The 20,320-nt window shown below is 43.6% G+C and overlaps 1 long non-coding RNA gene across 1 annotated transcript in view; it reads right to left on the reverse strand.

The window, feature by feature from the left end:
• Window positions 1–9,475: 9,475 nt before the first annotated feature.
• Window positions 9,476–20,320, reverse strand: part of LOC107677046 (uncharacterized) — a 15,606-nt gene continuing 4,761 nt past the window's right edge. The window contains exons 4-5 of the long non-coding RNA XR_001632800.1: window positions 10,393–10,457; window positions 9,476–9,797 (exon numbers count right to left, since the gene is read on the reverse strand). This is a non-coding gene — a long non-coding RNA (uncharacterized LOC107677046). The remainder of the gene's footprint in view (window positions 9,798–10,392; window positions 10,458–20,320) is intronic.

The raw sequence follows: 20,320 nt of genomic DNA on the forward strand, positions 1-20,320 counted from the left end.
TAAGCTACCACTAAATATTGTAGAAACTTAATTTGCTGTAAAGTTGCTTTGCAATGATTTGTATCATGAAAAGCACTATACAAATAAACTTGAATTGAATTGAAGTAAAACATTAATGGAGTGTGTTTAACAAGAAAATACTATTTTAATCTTTATCATTCAAAATGTTATGTTTGATTCAATTAATTTATATTTTATTATTAATATTATTATTATTATTTTCCTTTTGATTTTGGGGTGAAATGGGATCTGGAACTCATTAAAGAACATAATCTTAAAATGCCAAAATAATAAATAATTTAGAAGTAATCTTACTGGGTTAACCCATCAAAATAATCTCAGTGGCTAACTGAGTATATAATATAAGTTATATATATATATATATATATACGTAGATAAGATATAAGTATATCTGGAATTCAGTCACTTTCTCAGATTCAGCCATCGATAGCCAATATCTTTGGTCTGTGGGGAGAGCCTATATGGCTACCAATCATTACTGCTGTAAGAGAGTGGTAGCCAGAGGCTGCTGCCTGGAAACCCTATGTAATGCATTCAAATTGGATCATTAATACAGGGCCCATAATTGAAAGTATTTTTAAAGTAGTATTCTTTAAATTGCAGAAAATCTAGACCAAGAGCAATGCAGCCGCGCTGTGTTTCTGGTCCACTTCATCAGAAGTCAGAAGTTAGAAAGAGCTTTATTGCCAAGTATGTTTGCACATACAAGGAATTTGTTTTGGTGTCACAAGCTTCAAGTACACAGAGACAACAACAACACACAGATAATAAAAATAAGATGTAAATAAAATACACATGCATAAATATAAATAAACCACAAAAAAATAATAAATTGTATGTACATGTGTGCTATAGATAGAATAGGAATAGAATAAAATAAAATAAAAATAACAAATAAAAAAAAAGAAGTTGTAGGGATGTACTAGGATTTAGGGTGATAAATAAGTATAAGGTTATTGCACATACTTTTATTGCACAATGGGAGAACATTAAATGTTCATGAGGTAGATTGCCTGGGGAAAGAAACTGTTCTTGTGCCTGGCTGTCCTGGTATTCGGTGCTCTGTAACGCCGACCAGATGGCAAAAGTTCAAAAAGGAGATGGCTTAGATGTGAGCGATCCAGAGTGATTTTCTGAGCCCTTTTCCTCACTCTGGATGTATACCGTTCTTGGAGGGTAGGCAGGGGAGCACCAATAATCCTTTCAGCAGTCCGAACCGTTCTCTGTAGTCTTCTGATGTCTGATTTTGTAGCTGAACCAAACCAGACAGTTATTGAAGTGCACAGGACGGACTCAATGACGGCTGAGTAGAACTGCTTCAGCAGCTCCTGTGGCAGGTTGAATTTCCTCAGTTGGCGAAGGAAGTACAACCTTTGTTGGGCCTTTTTAACAATGGAGTCGATGTGAGTGTCCCACTTCAGGTCCTGAGAGATGATGGTTCCCAGGAATCTCAATGACTCCACTGCAGCCACAGTGCTGTTCATGACGGTGAGTGGGGGGAGTGCAGGCGGGGTTCCTCCTGAAGTCCACGATCATCTCCACAGTTTTCATGATATATCAAACTTTTCCCATGAAAACCTGAATGACAGGTTGGATTACAAAGTGCATACACGAGTTTCTTACTGAATTAAACTTCGAGAAAACATCTTTTAATGCTTTAATTCTTATATTTATATTATTAAAACTCTAAAATATTTTATATTACTGTAGAAGGCATAATTTTTATCAGAATGAAAATTATGGTTCTACCCTCTATGGCTTTCTTTCTTGATATGATACATTTTGATGAATTTACTAGTTGCTTATTGCAAATACAATGAATGGAGAGCCTCGAAAAAGGTTAAAATTATCATAAAAGTGGTCTATAAAACTCATGAGGTATATTCCTTGAAGCAAAATTTAAAACATTCATAATCTTTACCACTAGTGAGCTATTAAACACTGAAACTGGATCATTGAAAATCATTAAGGTTTTGCGAATCAAGCAACTAACTCACTCAAAAGGAATGATTTCTTCACAGCTCTGACATTGCTAGTTCTTTCATGAACCAAGGACAGCAGCTTTAATTTTGGCCTGTTGTATTAGAAGAAAATAGAACATAAGTCATATCGACCTCTCATATGACACTTCTATGGGTCTTTTGCATTTGGGGTGCAGGAAGAGAGCAAGGATGCAAACACAGAGTAAATGGGTCTTTATTTAGTTGACAAGGCAAATAAAAATACCTCATGGGGGAAATCAAGATGCAGTCCAGGGCAGGCAAAGAACCAAGAATCACCCGGGCTGGAACTGGACAGAAGTGAAGACCAACTGGACACCAAAAAGGGTAAACAACCACAACCATCAAGCATGAGACAGAGAACATGGGGAGAATAAATAGGGAAGGAAATGAGGAGGGTAATGAGGGAGAGCAGGTGGGGCAAATGAAATAATGACCAGGTAACAAGTTGGCGGGGCCAAGATGAGAGGCTGACAGATAAGATCATGGCACAGAGCAAAAAAAAACAAAAAAGCCATGTACACAACGCGCATGTAAAACAGACATGGCAGAAACCATGTACTCACAATAAACACAAGACAAGACAGAAAAGCACATAGTGAACAAACGCAAACAAACGGAAGTGCACAGAGCATGTATGTCAGGATCCCGACACTGAAACTGATACATGACTAGACCAAAGTATCAGTATTCAGACATCATTCCCCAAACACACAAAACATAAGACATAAAGGTACACAGCCAAGCCCAGAGAACAAAGCCAAAGCCATACAGTCACACGAGGAGACAAACAACACATGTGTAGCGAATCAGCTCAAAGGGGAAATATTAATAATTAATCATAACTACACTGTAAAAAATGACCGTGAATTTAACGGTAAAAGACTGTAAAATTGCTACAGTAAAAACCTGTTAAATGGTTAACGGTAAATTCCCCTACTATATACGGTGAAAAACTGTATTGGACATTACATGTATTGGACATTCATTTTACGGTAGTATACCGTTTTTGGAAGTGAAAAAGACCGTATAACTTCACGTCTCGCCTGGTTGAAAGAGAGTCCTAATGCTCTTTGGGGCTCCAGTAGGTTAGCTGAAGTTAGGTGATGAGGAAGAACCATTCTGAGTCAGAGGATCTTGGTGAATGGAAAGTCAAGGCCGAAGCCTGGCGCGACTGGCTATGTGTTGGAGCCCACCGGGCACACCCGCACCGGCTGAGGCTCCAACACGCTTCTTAGCAGAAGAAGAACATCAAGTACCTGGGCGGAACTGTGCGTGAGCCTCTTAAGGTCTGAGAAGATTCACGCCTCTCAGGATGGGCTTGTCCAATGAGAAAGGCTGAAATTCCAAGCGGGAGTTTTTATGACTCTTTGTCTCCAAGCATGGTATTTCGCATATGTATTTCGATTGGGTGTTGATGCACAAACTAGTAAAGATTCTTAGAACATTAATATGTTGCATAGGTATCAGCATGTAATATGCACTTTCAATTAGATCATCCGAAGATGAATTCATAGAGACCAAACATGATATAGGTGAGGTTATATTAACTAGTGGTCTATCATAACATGCATAAAACAGCATACACTACAACAGACAATATACAAGAACAGTAATGGTATACACAATGACCTGAAGGATATGCATGTTCATTTAAAGAAAGGTTTTCCTATGAATGAATTAGAGAACAGTCCATTTCTCTGGGCATTATGTGTCTTTCCTATGAGGAAAATGAGTGAGTTGCTCTGCCCGCATTCCTTTGGGCAATAAAACCAGTGATATCAGCATTGGTTGCCATGGAACCAGAGGCCTGTTCTGCCTTTCTGAGGTGTTAAGATGCAGTTCGCGGGAATGGTCCATAGACCCTCGTAATTGGCCCTTTGGTTAGGTGAGGGGGCGTTAGATATTATTTGTTAAATATAACAAAAAGTTGTGTGTCTGATTGGTCCAAATGCTACACATGAGTGTCAGGATCCTGTCACCAAACTAAGAATAAGACCTATCAAGGTGAAAGGACCCTGACAGATCTTTAGTTTGTTAGTTTGTGTGTTTGTTCATTAGTTTGTTTGTTTGTTCATTCATTCATTTTGACCTTGTAATTTTTTATTAAATTGTCATAACTTGATCTCCCGGTGAAATAACAATAACTTGATCTCCCGGTGAAATAAAAGACTTGTCTTTGGTGACATATGCCGAACGTCTTCAATTATTTAGTCCCTTTCTTACAGTTGACTGCAAGCTCACATTCAGGTCAGCCTCCATCCAGTCATAACTGATGGATAGAATGATGTCCCTACCCTACACTTTTATTTTTTATTTTTTTTACGATAATTCATTTCAATCAGATATAGGGCACATTATGGAAGAAAAGATCTGACGCTACCTCCGTAACATCGCAACTTTCAGTGCAGTTTAAGTTGCAGTTATAGTGTTAATTTTCTGAATAGGAAATTGAATTGGTGTAACTACAAAGTGTGCTGCATAAGTACACAAGTTCCCTCCTTTCCAATGGCTGTCTATGAGAGTAAGCTTGGTGTTCTGTATCAGAAAGGTTTTGTATCACTCTTAAGAGGCTTAGTTTGTGTTCACTGTACATTATTCTAATTATTACAGTACATGGCTACTTACTTACTAACTAACTAACTGACTGAATAAATGGAAATTAACTAAGATTTCAGTTTACATTGTTTTATCATGTGAGAAGAATGATTGAACATAGCGCGCAACATGTAGGGTTTTAGTTGCCTGAGACAATAATAAATCTAGTTTAGCACTCATTTTACAAAAATACTGCAGAATTGACCAATCAGAATCAAGCATTTCAGAGCGTCAATGCGTCATTTACTTATTTGTGGTTATAGCTTTTAAGAGTATGATGATTTATAACACAATGAACACGTTGCATCCACTTTTACAATGGATTATATTTCTCATAGTTATAATGTATTATAAGTCTCATATCTTGCCATTTTTCTTATGCTTCTTATGCTTATGCGGTCAAAGACCACTTATAAGTAGTAATAATAATAATAATAATAATAACATTTTTTTTCTCTCAAACAGCCATAAGATCAGATATCAGATCAGATGAATGTGTAATATGACACATTTGCTTTGAACTATTTTTATTGTAATATCAGTTTGATTATTTTGATGGTACCCTTTAAACAGCTGTTGATAAGTAATTCTGCAACTACATATCAACTAGCGGTCATTAGAGTATTAGTATGTCTGCTACTGTAAATATTTGCTAACACTTTATTTTGATGGTCAACCAACAGATAAACTGACTATAAGTGTCTTTGCAAGTACGTCAACTTATTCTACCATACTAGATTCTACCATTCTTGAGCATACTAATACTCTAATGAGAGTTAGTTGGCATGTAGTTGCAAAGTTGCTTATAGTCGATTGATTAAGGGGACCATCAAAATAAAATGTAACCATATAAAACATTGCATTTTTTTCAGTTGGAGTATAAAGCTCACATCAATTAATTACCATTAGCTCCACAGGAAACACTCAAATAACACTCAACATCTAACCACTCACAAGCTGTAGTAAGATACTGTGCAGATCTTAAGTAAACAATGTCAGGATATGATACAGTCCATTATACTGTACATGAAGTAGATTTAATACGGTGTTCATTGTGTGTTATAAATAATCATACTCTTAAACTTATAACCACAAATACGTAAGTATTATGATGTATTATAACTGTTGTTATGATTATTCATGAGTTGATATAACATATAAGTTTTTTTATAATGAATTCATTATAATGCCTTAAGAATACCCTTATAATGTATTATAAATACGGGCTTCATAGAAAGTGTTACCTTATTTTTTAGCTTGTAGATCTATTATTGATGATTATTATTGAAGTGATGTGTTTTTTTTTTCTCTACAAAAAGACATTTATTAGATCTCATGTAGCTGTCAAATAGCTGATTTGGTAGCTTTTTCTTCACAGCAAGTACTCTGCAAGTAACTGTCATGTTAATGTTTGTTGATTGCAACAAGGTTAGAAATATAAGTCTTGAAATATATGTGCTATAAAAATGAAATTCATCCTTTGGTGATTTGTCTCACAGATAGTTAGTTGGGGACACAATTTCTGGCAACATTTTTGCCTTGACTGCACAGACACTATTTAAAGAGAACTGAACTGAGCTGGATGATGACATCACTGAATCGACAATGAACTGACTTTAACTGATAAACTGGTTGTTTTCTATTGTCCTTTCGCATTATCATCAGCACATGTTTTTCCTGTTTGACACTGTAAAGCTGCTTTGACACAATCTGTATTGTTTAAAGAGCTATATAAATAAAGGTGTCTTGACTTGACTTATGTAGATTGTTTAATCAAATGTTTGAATTATTAAAAAAAAAAAGAAATTGTCATGATTGAATATGCATGATAGAATAGTTTACCTTTCAGTCACACAGGGGACATTTAATTGCTGACACATGCAATATGTAGTGACATTATACTCCATTATACAGACCTAAAAATGTATCAGAGGTGCAATCTGCCCAAAATTCATCACAGAAGCTGTCGCAGCTAAATTTTATGTAGCTGCAACTTCCGCCTCTCTGCCTGCCAAAAACTAACAGAGTCCCATTTATCAGGACAGGGAATTTCAGGGGACGTCTAAAAGAGTTGAGAGTCTTATTTGCTGAAGTGACAGCCTGCATTTGGCCTGCCGTCTGCCTCTGTGTTTGCCATCTGAGGCCAGCTCTAACAGATGGGGTGCAGCGGCACATATGGAAATGCCCCTGCTAAACTGCTCTCGGACAAGCAGTTGTCTGGCAAAGCTTTTTGGCTAAATGATCGGTCATCAGAACGGACTTTGAATTAAATTAAGTGGTGATCTATCAACAGTGTTACTTTTTTGATGACCTCACATATTTCTGTGGCAATGCGAAGGTGTGGGATTGGTAGAGAGATAAAAAGTAGCCTACTGTCCTGGATGGTAATACCATGGTACTGAATGATTACCATATTCACACACCATGGAATTTACACAGTACTGTAAGGTACCATAGAATAAAATAGCATCACCTTTAAAGTATGTCTAAAAACTGTGGTATTACCAAAAACAGAGCAAGAAAAGTTGTTTCTTTTGTTTTCAGGCTTAGTTTAGTTTGGGTGTATGTTTGTCAGTTTTGCTATTATACTCTACCGTTTTATATTTCCGTGAATGCTGTAACTGCTGTAACATACTATAAATATGAATTGGCATGAAATCATTGCTGAGCAATTAAATTGTTTTTTTTTTCATGGCTGCTTATTGCCCAAAGCGATTGTATTTGAACCATTGTTCCATGATACCTCTCTTTTCCTGCATTTGTTTTGGTGGCAAAATAGACTTCTCGCCAGTTTAATTGTGTTTCAAAGCATTTTGCCAAAGGTGAGACATTTTACTTTAAAGTGGATTCCAGCTTCTGCTCACTCAATGGTTTTCTTGTACCGCATGTTCAGGCTGACTGCTGCATAATTGCGAGTTATTGTGCTGTTGTGAAGGTAAATATTCTAGGAACATCCCAGTGGCTAACAGTGGCTTAATTATGCTAACAGCAGCATGTCAAAGGCTCCTGTCTCCAATTTCCTTTAATAGCCAGTCACTTAATACAGTGGCACCTAGCTGACTTTGGAAGCACTTAAATGCCCTGTTGTAAGGATGCACATGAGAGGATTGCATTTCAATCACATAGAAGACATGCTAAGTTATTCATCAGTGTTGCAGTGAATCGTGCTGTGTAAAGTAGGCTGCAATTGTTTCAAAGTACCGTGACTGATTCCAAAAGGGTTCATTCAACTGAGGTCAATTACATAAAGACTGAATCATTGTTTGGAGGCGAAAACCTTCATGTGGTGGCTGGGTTCTAATATGCATGAATAAATATTTATGCTGATGATTAGATGTTTTCATTTACATGATTGCAGCCAGCGCCTGCATCTCATATGTGCCAGATATAACACAAATGTGTTACTGAGTGAGTTGCACTGAAACATTCACTGTACATTAGTATTTGGAATAATTGTATTCAGTTGTGATATAGAATGTTTAGGACAAAAAAGAAGATTAAATGTCTCCAAAGATTTAAACATTTTAATTGTATTTTATTTTTTTATTTTTTGTAAGCATGGTTTACTGTTATTAGCTAAAACTACATTAAACATAATGTAACATTTTAGCAAAATAAAAAATAAAATAAAATACAATTACATTTATAAATTTTAAAGAAGAAAGTGGCAGAGAGAAGGGAAACAATGATGCAGCAATGATGCAGAAGTCTTTGTAAGGCAAGCAGTGGCCTCTGTAAATCATCCCAGAGAAACAGTCTGCTTGACCCTGACATCAATCCACCACTTGTGAATGGCAAATGAAAACCTCAGTAACACAAGCAGGTCTAGGAAAGATAACACTGGTCTGGAGACCCAAACAAGAACAAAAGGGTTATGTTATCACCCTCTCATATCATGACAACTTTGTGTGACCTACTGAGGGTGACCCTAATTTATTCAGCAGTTGCCATCCATGACTGACGAGCAGCCAGCGGGAAAACATGAAGGCACATTTCCCTAACTTGAACCCTCTGAGGAAAATGTTTGTTTTCTTCTTTTTGGAATTGTCATTCAACACACCAAGCAATACCTGACAGTACAATAGTCTATGGAAAAGATGCACTATAACACTAATTTTCTTTTCGTAAAAAAAAAAAAAAAGAAAAAATTGCAATGCTAAAAAAGTGCTGTGGAATTTATATATCTTTGTAGGCCAAAACCCATAAATCAGCTAGATTAGCACTTCGGGACAATCAACTTGAAGACAATGGGTTTAAAAAAAAAAATATTGGGTATTTGAAAAAAAAAATAAATGTCTTTGGTTAAAACAAGCTCAAGATATTCACATTGGATTCTACGACATAAAATACATCCATATATGCATAATAACAACTTGTGAATTTTTTTAAAGCTTTCACTTGCTTGTAAAAGGCGGTTGCTAACAAGTGGCTAAATGGAACTACAGAGGTTGTCGGGGACATTAAATGTCATCACACCAAAAAGGGTAAACTCATCCACTCACTAGGTCGCTTTCACAGGATGTTGTGTTTATTTGTTGTATAATCGCTCTCTTTTGTTGTTTAGCTGCTTCTGCCGATTGTATTTAGGCTCAAATTGCATTCATTTGTGAAGATTATTATGATGAACAAGACATATGAGAATCAAACTTTTGTTGGTCACAGAGTTTATTATCTGCAATAATCCAAAAGCCAATGGAAAAACCCCAGGGAACCGGGGGGGGGACATACTACAAAAATATGTCATCACTGCAGCTCTCTATACTGATACCAATACTGTAAATAACTTTAAAATATTTCCACTTGAAAAGGGTGGGACACCAATGCAAAATAATGCAAAATAATTACATAACATTTTTTGAATGACAAAAAAAAAAACATACACAATGTTGACGTGGCTGATGTAACAGCATTCATGACTGTGAATGACTGCATGTAGTTGACATCACTGCAGGGCTCATATGATGATCCCCATCCTCTAGACATGCAAGCCATTGCATCTTCATTTTCAGCATATACTGTATGACCTTTGTTTCTTTCTTGCAGTGGGTGGTTGATGTGGGGTCGACCCTGAGGTCAAACAGTGGTGACCCGGCGGACTGTCTTTGCTCCCTTGCAGTAGAGGTTAGAAAAATCTTCCTCTTTCTGATTTTGAGTGCTGAAAATTACAATATCAGGAACCTGTTGAGAACAATAGAACAATATACTATTACAATGTATTTTTAAATGCTTGGTTTTCACTGGAATATCAATTTGTGCATTCCCTTTTGAGAATTTTTTTTTTATCTTATTCAACCTAAATGTTGCATCTATTGAAATTTTATCACCCTGGGATGGTGATTTCCCCAGTGTCTATGATGGTTATGGCCCTGGTAGTTTATGCATGAGGTGAGAAAATATGATTTCTTGAAAGTTCAACAGTTTCAAATGAAATACTTAAAATGAAAAGGTTGTTTCCTGAAGATGACCCAGCATACAATTAGCATTCATGCGAAAATTTTGCATTATGAATTAAACTAAACACAATATATGATTGTTTGTAATCTCAGCATGATTACAGAAAGTAAACGACATTTTCAAAAATAAAAAGGATTACATCAAAGTATCATTGTGCATCATTTACATAATGTTTATTTGTTTGACTGAATATTGTTTCACACAGTAATCAAGAGATCAGCATTTTCCCCAGGTGTGAGGCAGATGACTTTAGACTTTAGACAAAAATCCCACCACTAGTTTTGAATAATGCAAAGGCTGTAATTCTCTCTCCTCTTACCTGTGGAGGGCTGATGATGTTTATCGTGCTGTCAGCTCTATTCCTGAGGTCATGGTGTCCTGAACCTGCGGGGTAAAGATCAGTTGTGTGTGACTTCACGCTTCCTAAAATCCTACAAATGTAACTAACACTGCACAATGTGTTCTTCCTGCTGTACTAAAATACAAAAATCATATTTAGTATGCTTGCCTAGTTTCCCATCAGAAATAAAGCAACATAAATTTACTTAAGACTATAAGCCTTTTATCTTATTTTATGATCACTTATAAGAAATCTTTTAAGAAAAAGAAATATCTTTCACCTATTTCTGTAACACAGGAGACACAAAACAGAAGCAAAAAGCAAAATTTCATTTTGAAAATCGCAAATAAAACAGATTATTGGAGTATGTTCTACTAGAAAATACGATTTTAGGCTTTCTATTTAAAAAAGTCACATTTAATTCTAATTTAATAGCTATTTGTGTAAGTACATTTGTTTTTACACCCATTTTTTTATTCAGTGTGCAAAAAGCCAGCCTTGTGGCAAAATCTTTTTTTACAAATACTTAACTTTTTTGTTGGTAATGTATATTTGATATCCCAAAAACTTTCGAACATTCTCTCACGTTGTGTATGGGAAATCTCCTGTTTACACTGGTACTGAAGCCTGATTTGTTCACGTTTGTGTAGCTGCACAAACCAATGGCGCTCTAGCCCGCCAGAATGGGTGGAGCCGACCTTTGTATAAGTCAGCTCGGAGCACCATTTCATCAGAATATTCTCCTCCAGCGACAAAGATCATCTCTTCACTGACGCTGGACTACGAAGCCGAAGAAGAAGGAAGAAGCTCAGCCTGCAGCTCGCACCCGTCGAAGAGCCCCGACAGAGGAAGAAACCAGAGCCTTCCTCTATTCGGTGCACTAAAAGAGCAAATTTCTGAGCAAATTTCCTAGCGACGTTGATTCAAATGTGGCGCCGCAGTGTGGCTCGTGCAGGGAAGCCCTGCACAATGCAGAAGGGCGCAGTGAGTGCGTCGCCTGTCTGGGCAGCACCCACGCAGAGACTGCATACTCACTGAAACTCTCACTGCTCTTCTCCGCTCACTGACCACCTTCTTCAATGAAGGCAGCCCCGCTCTTGTTTCTCCTCTCTCAGCGAGCTTGGAGAAAGAAACGGTGAGTCGCAGAGCTGAGCAACTGGGTTGTATGATCTCACTCCGGCATAGAGCCCCCGTATTCACTCTCCCTCACCACTTTGATCCTCCGGTGTGTTTTACATGTAAGGATCAGCGCCTCTCATTACATTGAGCGGCTCAATCCTTCTAGGCGGATTGAAGTAGAATGCTGTCACCAATGATTCTTTATTGCTGACAGCTTCATATTTGTGTGTGCGCCACTGAGGCTGCGCTCGCTGAAACAGGCTGCTTTCACTGCAAAAGCATGAGTCTGTCCCCACTTCGCTCGCGGGTCGCTTTCTTCAATGAAGGCGAGCCGCCCCTACTGTTTCTCCCCTCTCAGCTGCCTCAGAGGAAGAAACGGCGAACTCACGGGTTGAGCGATCAGGATTAAGTGATTCACGCCGGCACAGGTCCCGTGTGCTTCACTCTCCATGCAGCTCTTTGATCTGCTAGTGTGTTTTACAAGTAAATATCAGCGCCCCTCATCTGCTTCGAGCAGTTCGATCGTTTTAGATGGATCAAAGGAGAGTGCTGTCACCAATGATTCTATATCGCTGAAAGCTTCAGTTTTTAAGTGCGTCGCTTGCCTGGGCCATGCCCACACTGGGGCTGCGCTTACTGAGACAGATCGCTCTCACGATGAGAGCGTGTATCTCGCTCTGCTTCGCTCGCGGTTCGCCTTTTTCAATGAAGGTGGCCCCGCTCCTCCCGCGCTCACTATCTCCCCTCCCAATTGCCTCGGAGAATGAAACTGTGAAGTCGCGGGGCTGAGAAATAGGGCTGGAGTGATTTCACACCGGCATAGATCCCGCATGCTTCACTCTTCCTGCAATACACTGAACCGCCAGTGTGTTTTACACATGAGGATTAGCGCCCCTCATCTGCATCGAGCGGTTTTATCCTTTTAAGCAGATCTAAAGATGCGCACAGCATAGACTGGGCCACGCCCATGCCAAGGCTGCGCTCACGGGGGCTAACTGCTCTCATTGAAAGAGCATTGACCTAGCGAAGCACTTTTGAGAGGAAAAGGAAGGATCAGTTCTCGCTGAGGCTGGAACTCTCTCTAAGAAAGCTCGCGCTCGCTCTCCATCCCTTCGTTCAACACTGAGTGATGGAAGTTTTATTCAAGCTGGGCACATCCTTTAAGTTCAGTGCATGCCCAAGCAAACTACCGCTGATAGTGGATACATACAAAAGAGCATTTCTCCTCTCCTCACTCTCGCGAATGCAAGTTCCCCACCCTTGTACGGTGAACTTCAAGGCTTGGGCAGCCATTCCCGGTGGTTCAAGTTGGGTTCTAAATATGATAAAACGAGGTTACTCGCTCCAGTTCACTTGCAGGCCACCTCGTTTCAGAGGTATTATTCACACTTCGGTACGGGACAACAAAGCTCATGTTCTTCAGTCCAAAGTACAAATATTGCTTGAAAAAATGTGCCGTGGAAACGGTACCTGTAGTAAACAGCGAGTCAGGTTTTTCAGCCACTACTTCCTCATGCTGTAGAAGGATGGCGGGCTCAGACCTATTCTAGATCTCAGACTTCTGAATCGCTCTCTTATCAGATGGCCATTCAGGATGTTAACTTTGAAACAGATCCTCGCGCAGGTTTGTTTCTGAAAGTGGATCTGAAAGATGCATACTTTCACATCCACATAACCCCCCACCACAGACCGTTCTTGAGATTCACGTTTGAGGGAGTGGCCTATCAGTACATAGTCCTATTTGGAATGTCTCTGGCCCCTCGCACTTTTACAAAGTGCATCGACGTGGTTCTTTCTCCTCTGAGACAAATGGGAATCCACATCCTCAATTACCTGGCTGGTTTTAGCCAGAACAGAACGGGAAGTAATCGCACACAGATCACTTCTGCTCAGCCATCTGGAGCGCCATGGGTTGAAAATCAACCCACACAAGACTCATTTGTCTCCCAGAGAGCGAGCGGTCTTTCTGGGGACTGCGATAGACTCTGCCCATATGCGGGCATGGCTTACGCCAGAACGGTCCATGGCTATTCAGCGACTGATTCCTCTAGGCCTGCTTCATATGCGGCCTCTTCAATTTTGGCTCAAAGCCCATGTGCCATCCCATGCCTGGCACCTGGGCCGGTTTTACGTCAGGGTGACCCATCGCTGTATCAAAGCTGTGGCCTCTTGGACAACTTCTCGCCTGTTCCAACCAGGCGTGCAGTTGGGACTGACTTCCAAGATGAATGTGTGTGTGTGTGTGTGTGCGTCTCTGGTTGTCAGCTGTTGTTAGTCCGATGGCAATTCTTCCCATTGTCTTCTAACACTGGTTGGGGCGCTCTGTTAGAGGGCTATCTGGCGTTCGGCTCCTGGTCGATCCACGAGTGGCGCCTCCATATCAACTGCATCGAGATGATGGCGGTTTTTCTGGCCCTGAAAACCTTAAGGGGGCACCACGTCCTGGTCAGATCGGACAACATGACGGTGGTACCCTATTTCAACCAACAAGGTGGTCTCAGGTCACGTTCCCTTTACAGGATGGCTCGACGCCTCCTACTTTGGGCACAGAGCAAACTCCTCTCAATCAGAGCGGTTCATGTGCCGGGCAGTCTGAACCTTGGCGCAGACATGCTGTCCAGAGGCAATGTAACTCCGGGAGAATGGACACTACATCCTCAGACAGTTCAGGAAATCTGGTCTGTCTTCTGGAGGGCAGCGGTCGACCTCTTCGCCTCAGAAGACAACTCTCACTGCCTGACTTATTTCTCCATGCAGCGAGATGCGCTGGCCCATGATTGGCCCAGCTCTTGCCTCTACGCCTTCCCCCCGGGTCAGGGAAGTCGGGTCAGGGAAGTCGGATGCTCAGTCCTCCTGGTGGCCCCAATTTGGAAGAACCAAACTTGGTTCCCAGAGTTAGTGCAGCTGTCAGCAGATGCCCCGAGGCCGATACCATTACGGAGGGACCTTCTCTCGCAGGTGAAGGGCATGACTTGGCACCCCAGGCCGGAGCTGTGGAGCCTCCATGTCTGGAGCCTCGACGGGAGTCTATACAACTTTCAGCGAGAGTGAGCGACACCATATTAGAGGCTAGAGCACCGTCTACGAGGCGCCTTAACGCCCTTAAATGGTCAGTTTTCTGTGACTGGTGTGCAGCACGAAGCCTGGACCCGGTTTCTTGTAACTTGTCCCACGTGCTGACTTTTTTCTCAAGAGTTGCTGGACAACGGGCGCGCACCTTCCAAGCTCAAAGTTTATGTGCCAGCTATCGCAGCGAATCATTCCCTCGAAGCTGGCCAGTCAATCGGCAGAATTGACTTGGTCGTTAAGTTCTTGAAGGGCGCCCGGAGATTTAAACCTCCTCAGACCGTGCCGACCTGGGACTTGTCCTTGACCTTGCCCTACGGGGCCCTTCTCTTTGAACCACGCGGATTTTGTCTATTTAGTCTGCCTATTTCTCCCCAAGGGTGGAAATTGTTATATATGCAGTCCTCAGCTGTGCTTGGGACTCAGTTTGGCTCATGTTCTTTAGGGATCCTTAAGCTAGTGCTCCGAGACTGGACTCGCTCCATTCGGCTGACCTGTGGCCCATGTCTCTTAAGACCATCATCCCTATGACATTAGCGTCGGTCAAGCGAGTGGGTGACTTGCAGGGACTGTCAATCAGTGCTTCCTGTCTCGAATTTGGGCTTAATGACTGTAAGGTCATCCTCAAGCCAAGACAAGGTTATGTACCTAAAGAGCTCTCAACTCTGTTTAGAGCCCAGGTTATTACCCTTCTAGTACTCCCCGCTGCAGACAGTGAGCAGGGTCCCAATTCACTCTGCCCGGTTAGGGCTCTGAGAGTGTGCGTTGAGCACTCTGGTCTTTTCAGACAAACAGAGCAGCCCTTTGTTTGCTTCGCAGGCCGCAGTAAAGGGCTGCCGGTTATGAAGCAGAGACTTTCCCGCTGGATAGTAGATGCTATAGCCTTGGCTTATGCCTCAGAAGGCTTGCAATGCCCTATCGGGGTGAGGACCCACTCCACCAGAAGAATAGCCTCCTCCTGGGCATGGTCCAGCGGAATTTCTATAAGTGAGATTTGTGCGGCTGCGGGCTGGTCGTCGCCGTCCACATTTGCCAGATTCTATCATTTAGACGTCCCTGACCTGCAGGCACAGATTTTGTCTATTTAATCTGCCTATTTCTCCCCTAGGGTGGAAATGGTTATATCTGTAGTCCTTAGCTGAGCTTGGGACTCAGTTTGACTTATGATTGTGCGGCCGCTGGCGGGTCGTCGCCGTCCTCTTTGATAGATTCTATATTTAGACGTCCCTGCCCTGCAGGCATGGATTTCTGTTTTATCTACCTATTTCTCCCTTAGGGTGGAAATAGCTATATCTGCAGTCCTCAGCAGTGCTTGGCACTCAGTTTGGCTCATGTTCTTTAGGAGTCCTTAACTTAAGTGCTCCGAGACTGGGCTCGCAGAGCAGGTCATTCTGTATCTGCTCATAGCACGGTGTGATTGGATGCATTCCCCATACACAACATATGAGAACGTTCAAAAGGGAACACTCTGGTTTCTGACGTAACCTCGGTTCCCTGAGATAAGGGAACGAGCATTGTGTCACTTGCCGTGTTATAAGCTGCACGCAAATCGATGACTGTCGCTTCAGTCGAATGATTCTGATGAAATGGCACTCCGAGCCGACTTATATACACATCGGCTCTGCCCTTTCTGGCAGGCTAAAGCGCCATTGGTTTGTGCAGCTACACAAACGTGAACAAATCAGGCTTCAGTACCAGTGTAAACAGGAGTTTCCCCATACACAACGCTCGTTCCCTTATCTCAGGGAAACGAGGTTACGTTTGTAACCGGAGCGTTCTCAGTTCATGACCCCTTAAAATTTTTATCAATATTGTGGTATGGAAAGCATGGATCTTCAGAGACAAAATATTATAATTCAATTATTCTTAACTTGACATGGCATCATAAAACATGCTGTGCTCATGGTGCAACACACAAAATAAATTTAAGACTCCGAGCCGACTTATATAGAGGTCGGCTCCACCCATTCTGGTGGGCTAAAGCGCCATTGATTTGTGCAGCTACACAAACGTGAACAAATCAGGCTTCAGTACCAATGTAAACAGGAGTTATGAGAGAAACGCTATGGGAACGCCTTCAGCGTGACCACATTCTGAATCATGTGTATAATCAGACCAATGGATGGGTGAGACGTCATGGGCGGGTGACGTAGAGACCAGGAAGCTATAAAAGCACATGCGGTGGAACCGGCATCAGCTTTCTGTCATTCAGCAAGTGCTCTGTGTGTGTCAGTCAACTCTTTGTTGTGAGTCTTATTTAGTGTTGTTTGTCCCAACCAATAAGCTCCATTATGTCTTAAGCTGAGGCTAAGACAAAGCACTCTAAGGGCGAGAGCAGACCGCGTTATAGGCTGTGTGTTCCTCCCTGTCCGCGTTACATTACAGATGGGGATACACACAGTCTGTGCATGGTCTGCTTGGGAGCGAAGCACGCAGAGTCGGCTCTCGAGGGAGAGCAGGGTTTTCCTCCTAGATGCCCCGCTTGGGCCTTCTGGCCTGTTCAGCGACGCCATCAATTCCATCGTCGACAGGTACCAGGAGACTCGTAAACTAGCGGCGGCGTTTCAGCAGTTCCTCCCTTGCCGCTCTCTGGTCAGGGGGCTGCCGGGCGGGAGCAGCCCTCTCCGCATACCAGCTCATCACACAGAGAGACTCAGAAACAGAGCGGGTCTGGGTCGGGGACTTCCAAGCCTAAGCCGGATCTGCGGACCATCCTTCAGGCAAAGAAAAGTCCTGATGCAAGTGGCTCAGGACTTCTGAGGGCAGGCCCCTCTGGGGAAGAGAGGTGTACACCGCATTACATGGTGCCCGTCTCTCCCAGTGCCCTCAGGAGATCAGTCTGCCAACCCGCCACTTACGGTGCTTCAGGGCGCAGCGGTCTCCGGCGAGCACTTCTCTCAGTCACCGCCCGGAAACTTAACGTTACTAAGAGGCTCGCTACCTCTTCGGAGGTCTCTGGAATAGCTAATTCGGCCATCCCCTGCCGGTCCGCCGCTTCAGGGCACTGAGCTAGCCGCTCCGATTACACCAGAGGTCAGTCTCGAGAGACTGATTCCCTTAGTAGACTATTTGGCAGTGTGGAAACTGTGGGTCCTGCACACTGTAGAGAGAGGCTACAGAATCCAGTTTGCTTCTCCTCCGCCTCAGTTCAACGAGGTTATCCCCAATCTGGTTGGTCCCGAGCAGGCTCTGGTATTGGAACAATAAGTAGACACTCTCTTGAGGAAGGAGGCCATCGAGGTGGTCCCTTCTCACGAAAGAGAGTCCGGGTTCTACAGCCGGTACTTCATCGTTCCGAAGAAGGATGGAGGGTTGTCTACCATTTTAGCAAAGAAGGATTGAGGGTTGCGTCCCAATTTAGATCTATGTCAATTGAACCGCTCAGTCATGCGACTGAAGTTCAGGATGCTCACTATCGAGCAGGTAGTGTCTCAGATCAGATCCAAGGATTGACTTGTCACGATCGATCTAAAAGATGCATACTTCCACATATCCATCCTTCCTCATCACAGGAAGTTCCTGAGGTTTGCTTTCGGGGCCAAGGCTTACCAATATTGGGTTCTTTCTTTCGGCCTTGCACTCTCACCCCGCACTTTCACGAAGTGTGTGGATACTGCTCTGGCTCCGCTGCGACTCCAGGGCATCCCCATACTGAATTATATCGACGATTGGTTGATATTAGCTCAATCGGAGCAGGTGGCGGTTCGGCATCGAGATGCTGTTCTCACCCACATGAAAGAGCTGGGGTTAAGACTAAACGCCAAGAAAAGTGTGCTTTCTCCATTAGGACCAAATGACCACTTATCTGGGCGTGGTGTGGGATTCGACCACAATGCAGGCACGTTTGTCCCCTGCTCGGATCAAGTCGATCCTCACTGCAGTCGCCTACAGTGGTGGCTCAAGACCAAAGGGTTCTCCCCGAGTGGAAACCCGTTTTGCATGCTCAAGGTCATGCGGCGCTGCCTACTTGCCTTAGACATATGGAGGAAACCTTGGTTCTTGTCTCAGGGCCTGGTGCTGGGAGCTCCTTGTCGCCGCGTAACGCTAGCGACGAACGCGTCCCTCACTGGTTGGGGAGCGGTCATGAGTGGCCGCTCGGCCCGCGGTCTATGGAGTGGTCGACATCTCACGAGGCACATCAACTGCCTGGAGATGCTGGCCTTGTTTCTAGCATTGAGACACTTCCTCCCGGACCTAAGAGATCACCATGTGTTGGTGCGCACCGACAACACAGCGGTGGTCTCTCCCTGGGCATCTCAATGTGTGAGCAGACATCCTGTCGAGGCACCCCGAGGTGGTGAAGAAGTGTTTTTGGCCAGGCTCCGGTGGACCTGTTTGCGACTCGAGAGACATCGCACTGTCCCCTCTGGTTCTCTCTGACTCATCCAGCTCCACTGGGGCTGGATGCCATGGTACAGACGTGGTCGAGGCTTCGTCTGTACGCCTTTCCCCCGATCGCTCTGCTCCCGGGAGTTCTGGAGAGAGTGCGCCGGGACGAGTAGCCCCGTTCGGGCCGAGTATGGTTCTCGGACCTGATCAGGCCGAGTATGGTTCTCAGACCTGATTTCCCTCCTCGATGGCTCTCCATGGGAAATTCCCGTCAGGAGGGACCTCCTCTCACAGCTGTGGAAGTTAGGGGTGTGGCCTCTGAGGGGGCACAACTCATAGCTTCCGGTCTCTCAACCGAGGTTGTTGTGTCCAGAGCTCCCTCAACGAGGAAACTGTATGCCCTGAAGTGGAAGCTTTTCACTTCTTGGTGCGGAGATTGCTAGCTTGACCCAGTTAACTGCCCAGTTGGTACAGTGCTGGAGTTCCTGCAGGCCCGTTTCTCCGCAGGGTTGACCCACTCCACGCTGAAGGTCTATGTGGCGGCCATTGCGGCCCCCCACACCCCTCTCGGTGGCCAGTCAGTGGGCAGACACCCTCTGGTTATATGTTTCCTCCACGGGGCGCTGAGGCTGAGGCCTTCTGTACAATCTCGCGTCACCCCGTGGGACCTGGCTGTGATGCTAGAAGCTCTCTGTAGGCCTCCCTTTGAGCCTATTGAGGAGATATCTGATCGCCTCCTTACTATCAAAACTACCTTCCTTCTGGCGATATCTTCTCTCAAGAGAGTTGGGGATCTGCAGGCCCTTTCAGTGGCCCCGTCTTATCTTGACTTTGCGCCCGGTCTGGCCAAAGCATTTCTGTACCCACGTGTGGGGTATGTCCCAAAAGTCCCCTCATCAGCACCACAGCCCATTATACTTCAGGCCTTCAGTCCTCCTCCCTTCAGGGAACCAGACCAGCAGAAGCTTAACTGTATGTGTCCAGTGCGAGCACTGGATGCATACGTCCACAGAGCTGCCCTGTGGAGAAGGGCAGACCAACTGCTTGTTTGCTATGGTCCCCCTAAGAGAGGGCTTCCAGCTACAAAACAGACCCTCAGTCAGTGGATAGTAGATGCCATTTCCATTGCTTATGAGTCCTCTGATCTCCCTTCGCCTCTTGGGGTCAAGGCTCACTCTACGAGAAGTGTGGCGGCCTCTAAGGCCTTCTTGGCAGGTGTCTCAATGCAGGACATCTGCGACGCTGCAGGATGGTCCACGCCCCTAACCTTCGTCAGGTTCTATGGCCTAGACATGCGAGCCACTCCTGGCTCCTCTGTTCTCGCGCCTTAGCTGTGCACGCTTCCACACTAGGCGAGATTTGAAAGTCTGGCGGCGTGGGCATTCTCGTTCCC

Source organism: Sinocyclocheilus anshuiensis, unplaced genomic scaffold, assembly GCF_001515605.1.
Source record: "Sinocyclocheilus anshuiensis isolate Anshui unplaced genomic scaffold, SAMN03320099.WGS_v1.1 scaffold24, whole genome shotgun sequence".
Classification (NCBI taxonomy): Eukaryota; Metazoa; Chordata; class Actinopteri; order Cypriniformes; family Cyprinidae; genus Sinocyclocheilus; species Sinocyclocheilus anshuiensis.